This window comes from Megascapheus bottae, chromosome 31 (assembly GCF_031878675.1).
Source record: "Megascapheus bottae isolate mThoBot1 chromosome 31, mThoBot2.hap1, whole genome shotgun sequence".
Taxonomy (NCBI): Eukaryota; Metazoa; Chordata; class Mammalia; order Rodentia; family Geomyidae; genus Megascapheus; species Megascapheus bottae.
The window spans coordinates 8,705,944-8,714,388 of NC_143539.1; positions in this window are offsets into that span (position 1 = coordinate 8,705,944).

Below are 8,445 nucleotides of genomic sequence, written 5' to 3' on the forward strand. Positions count from 1 at the left end.
AAGTTCCAACCTTAAATACCTTTCTTAAAACCAGGACACCTCCAGGGGTTACATTCCTACAAAACAGCCATCAAGTGGCAAATAAGTTAAATGAGAAGCAATTGACATAGCCCAAAGTCATCATGATAACCGCTTACTTCCTAGTGTACTCAACTGTGCAGGTCCAAGGTCACTGACCCCACCGTCGGGCCCGACAGTAGAGTATCAGCTTTGAGCACAAAAGCTCAGAGACAGTTCTTAGGCCCTGAGTTCAAGTCCCAGGACTGACACCAAAAAAAAAAAAGAGACAAGAGCCAGGAGTTTTGCCTAGTGGTAGAGTGCTTACCTAGTATGTATGAAGCCCTGGGTTCAATTCCTAGGAATCACATACACAGAAAAAGCTGCAGCTCAAGTGGCAGAGCTCTAGTCTTGAGAAAGCCCAAGGGCAGTGCTCACGCCCTGAGTTCAAGTCTCAGGACGAGCCAAAAAAAATAGAGACAATTGCCTCTCCCCCGCCCCCATCCCCAGCCACAGGCTCAGCAGGCAGCCTCCATGAGACAGTACCAGCTTCCTCCATGGTCCTGGGCCGATTGTGGGGGCCAGGCTTCTGCCTGGCAGCGGGGCCCAATGCCGCCCTGTAGAGATCCAGCCTCTTTGACTTCCTCTGTGGGGTTTTTGTTTTTTTCCTTTGTGCCAGTTCTGGGGCTGGAACTCAAGGCCTGACTTTGAACTGTGATCCTCAGATCTCGGTCTCCTGAGTAGTTTGCCTCCAGCAAGCTGAGACTCTTTTAAAGCCGGTAGAAGACAGCAATGGGATCCGGACATGAGATCTGGATCTCTAAAACCATAAGCAGCATGTTGGCTTCCGCCTGCCATCCCAGCTTCTCAGGGAGGCTGAGATCCAGAGGATCACAGTTCAAATCCAACTCCGGACAGGAAAAGTTCACGAGGCTCTCATCATCACAGAACCACCAAAAAGCCAGAAGTGGAGCTGTGGCTAGAGTGGTAGAGCACCAGCTTTGAACAAAAAAAGCTGAGGGACAGGGCCTGTAGGTCTTGAATAGGGCTGGGTCAATGCCGGCCGGGGGGGGGGGGGGCGTCCGCTGACCCCTCCACGGCCCCGATTTTGTTCTGTGGAGATCGGGACTGGTTCCAGGGTCCAGGCAGGAATCCCCAGCCTGCTGCTGCTCCTGGGGTTGTGGGGGGAGGAGTTGGGGGGAAGGAAGGTGGGGGGTGCTGTGTGGGGGCTGCCTCCTCACTCTGGATGAGCCCCCAGGCCCCTGCCCGACTCCTTGTGGGGCCCTGCTCATGGCATTCCTTCCTGCCAGGGTCTGTGCTGGCCCCTGCGTGTCCCCACTGAGGGTGCTTCCCCCAATCTCGCCCTCTCAGACAGAGGGGCTTTTGTCCCTGGGGCTGGATGGAGAACAAGGCCTCATTGAATGGCTGGCAAGCACTGGGGTCACGGGGAGGGACAGGGGCAAGAAAGGGGCAGCTCTCCGGGCTGGCCACCAGCTGGATTCCAGACGACCCCCCAAAAGCATTGTGGGGGCAGAGAAACAGCCATGGGCAGCCCAGCCAAGGAGAGGGTGAGTGTTGCTGGAAGAGGGGGTTGGGTGGGGTGAAGACTGCCTGGCAGGGAGGGAGGGCGAAGCAGGCACAGCTCACCCCTGTCCCCCCCCTCCATTTCCACTGGGTTCTATTTTGTAACCACCCGCAGGCAATTTCTCAACCCCATCCCTAGACAAGAACAGGGCCTGTAGTTGCCCCCTTTAAGAACGGGTCAGTCCCTCTCCAAGGAGATCAAAACACAGGAAGGAAAAACCCTGGGAAGGGTGGGGAAAGAAAGAAGGGGAGGACCCCAAGTCAGCTTAAAAGGGGTCTTTGTGCCTGGCCAGACAGCTCAAGCTTGAATGTCCTAGGGGCCCCCCACCCCAAGTAGGGGGGGTCTTGGGAGCAGTGGTGTGCTGCTGCCCTCTGTTGGAGCAACCTGGAACTGCAGCGCAGCCTCTTGGCCTTTCCTTCCTAGGCTGCTAAGGCTGGTGTTTTACCATTTGAACCACAGCTCCACTTCCAGCTTTTGGCTGGTAAATTGCAGATAAGAGTCTCATGGACTGTGACCTTCATACCTCAGCCTCCTGAGTAGCTAGAATGACAGGCACGAGCCACAGGTGCCGGGCTCGAAACGTTTAACCACAGGTGTTGTAACTCCTGGGTCAGCCAGCTCGTCCTTACGCTGTGGCTGAGGGACATAGTCCACAGATGGGAAGAGAAGGCACTGGGACCCCATTGAGGGTTTGTGTGTGTGACCGTCCCCCCTTTCCAAACACACAAGGTTCCTTTCCTGGGCCTCAGTTTCTCCAGTCTGTGCAAAGGAGCAATCATAGCAATTAGCCAGCCATTAAGCCTGGTGGCTCGAGCCGGCCATCTCAGCTCCTGGGGAGGCTGAGATCTGAGGATCTCAGTTTGGGGCCAGCTCAAGCTGGAAAGTCTGTGAGACTCTTATCTCCAGTGAACTACCAAAAAGCTGGAAGCGGAGCTGTGACTCAAGTGGTAGAGAAGACCCAGCCATGAGCAAAAGCTCAGGGACAGCGTCGCCCAGGCTGCTCCAACACCAACCAGCACATAATGATAATAGTAATAATTAGCCATTGCAGGGCAGGGCGGGCCTTCAGATTCAGTGGGGAAGTATTGTGTGGGTGACTAACTGGGGATCTGCTCCCCTTACTGGAAGGGGGTGGAATGGAAGGGGCGGGGGCGGGTGTTTTCTAACAAGTAACAAAGGAACTCTTGTGAGCTGGGCTCTTGGGTGACCACCATAGATCAACCCCTGAAATAAAAGTTCTCATCCCAGAAGTTTATCACGGCTGATACATTCTTTGGAGATTGTTGTAATTAGAAATACTGGTGGAGAGTAGAAAGGAGATGGGGGCCCCCATTTTATCCTCTCTCCCCCTGCTTGGCAGCTATGAGCATTGGCCAGAGGGAAGTCATCTATTTATGGCTCTTGAAAAAGAGGAATGAAAGACCACTTCCGGGTCCCAGTGAGTGGTGGCTGGGGGCCCACGGAGAGGAAAGGATACACATGTTGCTTAATGGTCAGTATTAGTGGGGTGTGCCTGTAATAGCAGCTACTCAGGAGGCTGAGATCTGAGGATCCCAACGCAAAGCCGGCCGAAGCAGGAAAGCCTATGAGATTCTTTTCTTCTTCTTCCTTTTTTGTGAGTCTTGGGGCTTGAACTCAGCCTAGGCATTGTCCCTGAGCTCTTCAGCTCAAGGCAACTGCCCTACCCTTGAGTCAAGCCCCACTTCTGTTTTCTAGAGGTTAATTGGAGATAGGCTTTGAACCTTGATCCTCAGATCTCAGCCTCCTGAGCAGTTAGGATTACAGAGCCATCCTGCCCATACCCGGCTAAGTCTATGAGATTCTTATCCACCAAAAAGCTAGAAGTGGAGGTGTGGCACAAGTGGTAAAGCACCAACCTCGAGCAGAGGGAGAGCTAAGGGACAGTGACTCTGAGTTCAAGCCTCACTACTGATCACCCACACGTACATGGAGGTGCAGGACCAGAAATGCAGGCATTTCAGGACCAAATTCAGGGAGGCTGGATAAGGGGATTCATGAGGGTCCTGATTCCAGCTCGAGTCCGGGGTCACCACCCCAAAGCAGGACTCCAGGTGCCCCTAGCAATGAGAGATTGTGATTGCTTGGTTGGGGGGCACGTTGAACTCAGGGCCTTTCACGTTCTAGGCAGGTATTGTACTACCTGAGCCATGCGTCCAGCTTTTTTATTTTTTGCATTATTTATATTGGAGGTAAGAGCTCACTCTGTGCCTGTGAGTCCGCCTGGACCACGATCCTCCTGTGTCTCTGGGGCTAGCAGATGCAAGTCATTGTACCCACACATGGTGCTTCCCACAGAGCTGGGGTAACAGGCATGCACTACCATGCACAGCCATTAGTTGAGATAGAGTCTTGCAAAAAAAAAAAAATCCCCGCCCCTCTCCCCCCAGTGACCTCAAACTATGACCCTCCAATTTCTGCCTCCAAAGTAAGTACAATTTCAGGGCAAGAAGGGGTTCTGATCATCCAGAAAGGATGAGCATCTCAGCGTGCCAAGGGATGGGGTCCTTCGTTGGAGCTGGCATGAGAGAAGGCAGGCACAGGCCTCTTCTGTACCCCAGCTGGCTTTGCCATTCTGCCAGGCAGACACCGGGTAAGGCAGAGCTGGCTACCAGCCAGCCTGGCACCTAGCACACAATGGCTCATGCCCTGCAGAGGTTGCAGATGTAAGTCTGGACAGAGGACATGTGATGCCTGTGCCAGGGGCATTGGAGAAGAGCCTGGAGCTGCTCATCAAAGTAAACGGCGCTCTGCACGAAGACTTGCCCTGGCAGACTCAATGTCAGAGTCTCCACACTCATTTTTCTTTTCTTTTTTCTTTTTTCTTTTTTTTTTTGCCAGTCCTGGGTTTGAGCTCAGGGCCTGAGCACTGTCCTTGGACTTTCTCAAGGCTAGAGCTCTACCACTTGAGCCTCAGCACCACTTCCGGCTTTTTTCTATGTATGTGGTATCGAGGAATCGAACCCTGGTCTTCATGCATGGTAGGCAAGCACTTTAACCACTAGGCCAAACTCCTGGCCCTCATTTTTTTTTTCCTTTTCTTTTCTTTTCTTTTTTGGATAGGTTGTAGGGTTTGAACTCAAAGCCTGGGCACTGTCCCTGAGCTCTTTTGCTCAAGACTAGCATTCTTCCTTTGAGCCACCATGCCACTTCTGGTTTTCTGGTGTTTGGCTGGAGATCAGAATCTCACAGACTTTCCTGTTTGGGGTGGCTGTGAACCCCGATCCTCAGATCTCAGTCTCCTGGGTAGCTAGGATGACAGGCGTGAGCCACCAGCGCCTGGCTTCCGGCATCTTTCCAAGCCAGCCCTTCTCCCCGATCCCGGCCACCTCCTGGCACAGTGTTAGAGATGGTTTTTAGCCTGCCACTTAGCACAGGGAAGCCATGAATTCATTCATGGGTCAGGGACTCAGCTGCTTGGCTTCAAATCCCAGCTCTGTCCCTGAGACCAGGCCTTTAAATCTGTCATCGGGTAATAATGATCACGAGCCACCAGCCTTGAAAGGGGCACCCATGCCTGGGGAGCCATATGTGGCATCGAGGCTGGTAACACTTCATTTGAACACCTTGTGCAGAGTTCAAGCCCCACAGCTGACAAAAATAAATAAGTAAATAAAATAAAACCCCCTGTGGTCAGCCAGGTGCTGTCTGGAGACGCAGGCCTATCATCCTAGCCACTCAGGAGGCTGAGATCTGAGGATCCTGGTTCAAAACCAGCGCAAGTAGGAATGTCTGTGAGACTCATAAAGTCTCCAGTGAACTACCAGAAGACTGGAAGTAGCACTGTAGAGCGCTAGCCTTGAGCAAAAAGCTTCGCGACAGTGCCCAAGCTCTAAGTTCAAGCCTCAGGACCCGCACATACATACAGAACAAAAACAAAAAAACGAGTTGGAGACTGCCTGTGCTCTTGGCAGACTGCCTGGCAGCAGGACAAGGACAGGGGACGTGGACATTAGTCCCTTGGGCACCAGACAGTACTATTGCCACAGCAAACGACACCGCAACCTCTGCCAGGCAGTGTCCCCAGGGGCTGAGCCGGGATCAGGCGAGCCAGTTGTAGAATGACACTGCCCACTGATGACACAGCCAGACATGGCTGAAGACAGAGCGGATCAAAGGCCTTCCGCCCAGAACCCCGAGCGGCTGTGGGTGTGACCTGCCGCTCCTGCTGTCTGGATGCGGAGCCAGCCTTGGGGAGCATCCCAGAGGGATGGGGGGCTCGCAGGAACGGAGGCCCGACTGAGGGAGCCGGGCCAAGACACCTACTCTGATCATATTAATTATGTAAGAAGGCTCCAGGCTGACGAAGTTTTCCGTAAGTAGCAAATAAAAGAAAGCTGGGGGGATGGGGGGAGGGAAACGGGTACCAAGACATGTGAAAGGGTATCAATGTATGTGAATTAATGCACCTTCTATCTGGCAAATATCATGTAACCCTTTTACTAATTACAATAAAAAAATAAAAAAAATTAAAAAAAAAAAAGAAAGCTGGGGGGAGGGCGGTGCGCAGGGGAAGGACCAGGCCGGGGGGGGGGGGGGGGGGGGGGGCGGTCTCCCAGGATGCTGGGGAGGCCAAGGCCCTGGCCTTGCTGGGGAGGCCACGCCCCTGACCCTGCTGGGGAGGCCACGCCCCTGGCCTTGCTGGGTATGCCACGCCCCTTAAGAATATTGTAGAGGCCACGCCCCTGGCCTTGCTGGGGTGGCCACGCCCCTGACCCTGCTGGGTAGCCACGCCCCTTAACAATACTGTAGAGGCCACGCCCCTGCTTGCTGGGGAAGCCACGCCCCTTAAGAATACTGTAGAGGCCACGCCCCTGACCCTGCTGGGGAGGCCACGCCCCTTAACAATACTGTAGAGACCATGCCCCTGGCCCTGCTAGGGTGATCATCCTGAATTCTACAGGGGTAGCCATGGACCCTGGACTTGCCCCAGGGTGGACTGTGTCCCTTCAAAGAAAGGGACAAGGTGGAGGCTGGAATTTGCCTGGAACTGATGCTGGGTCAGGGGTCCTGGGAGCCCTCTCCCTCCCCCCCATCTGGTTCCATTCCATCTGGCTGAGCCTGGACCAGGCCTGGGGGTGAAAAGCGGGATGAGGAGGGAGGGAGGTGACATGGCCTTACGAGCTTCCCCAGTGGGCCACATTGTACCAAGTGCCCTGAGCCTATGAGGATCTCAGTTCCTGCCCCGTCTCCTCCCTCCGGCTCACAGGCTGTGCCTGAGTCACACCATCAGCAGATGGAGAAACAGAGGCACTGCTTGGCAGAAGCTAAGTCTGGGAGAGAGAAAGGCACAGTGGAGAGTGCAGAACACTGGCTGTGGAGTCCTGGGGTGGCTGTGATGGAGGCTCAGGGAGGAAGATCGAGTCACTCAGCCCACAGATGAGCTGGGGACCCCCGGGGGCTCAGCTGGGCACATCCCTGGGCACTTTCCCTCAACGCTGGCCTTCTACCACTGTGAGCCACAGCTCCCATTCTAGTTTTCTGGTGATTAACTAAGATAGGAATCTCATGGCCTTTCCTGCTGGAGCTGCCTTTGAACCATGATCTCAGCCTTTTGAGTAGCTAGAATGACAGGTGTGAGCCACTGGTGCCAGGCTTGAGGTATTAGATTCTTGATACCACTCCTTTTGGCTTCAAGAAGACTGGGCACCATGGGCTAGGCATACAAGCCCTGTTGGACTGTCTAAGGTCACAGACTCCATTAAGCACTAATAAAATGGCTGTTATTTTACACTGCTGGAATCTGGGGCGGTTTGTTTGGTCGCCATAGGGTAGAAGCCTGGTTCATTTAGTTAAGTGCATTATTAAAACAGGACTGCTTTTTTATGCAGGAATTACAATCCATCTCCTTGCCTACACTGCTATTTGAACATAACTCCACGATTATTCCCGCATATAAAATTAATGGTTTTCACACCCCTGGTTAATCACAGTGGTTGTTCCTATTTACAATGTAATTACCAAGGAAAGAGAAACTACACATTTCTCTCCAGAGGCTCAGCAGTAAGTGTAGCAGGCTTGGGATAAATCCTTGCAGAGAGAGCATTCCCTATCAGAAACAGAACGCAGATACCAGACTCTGCACAGGCACCTGACAGGGCCAGGCCCCCCTCACAAATGATGGAAACTTCAAACTCAACTATACAGAGACACCGTGGCCTTTCCTGCCTGGGGTGGCTTTAAAACTGAGTAGCTAGGATTACATTCAGCTTTTGTTTTTTCTTGCCAGTCCTGGATCTTGAACTCAGAGCCTGGGCACTGTCCTTGGGCTTTCTCAAGGCTAAAGCTCTACCACTTGAGCCATAACACCACTTGCGGCTTTTTCTGCATGTGCTACCGAGGAATCAAACCCAGGGCTTCATGCATGCTAGGCAAGCAGTCTGTCACTAGGCCGTGGTCCCAGCCTTGTCCCTAAGCTTTTAAACTCGAGGCTTATACTCTGCCACTTGAGCCACAGCACAGCACTACTTCTGCTTCTCCCCTTGTCCCACCGGACCCCCCCCTCGCTCCAACTGGAAATGAGTCTTTTTCCCTGTGTTGGCTTTGAACCTGGATCCTCAGCTCTCAGCCCCGTGAGTGGCTGGGATTACAGGCATGAACCACAAGCACCCAGTTTAGGTCTATTTGAGAGTGACTTTGTGAAGCAGGTGTTTGGGGATGAGGCCCTGGAATCTTTATCATTTAAAGGCCTGAGATAAGCCAACCACTGGCAAGAAAGCTCTTGAGACTCTTATCTCTAATTAACACCTAGAAAACTAAAAGGGGTCCGGTGGCTCAAAGTGGTAGAGTTCTAATCAAGTGGAAGAGCTCAGAAACAGTGCCCAGACCCTGAGTTCAAACTCTGT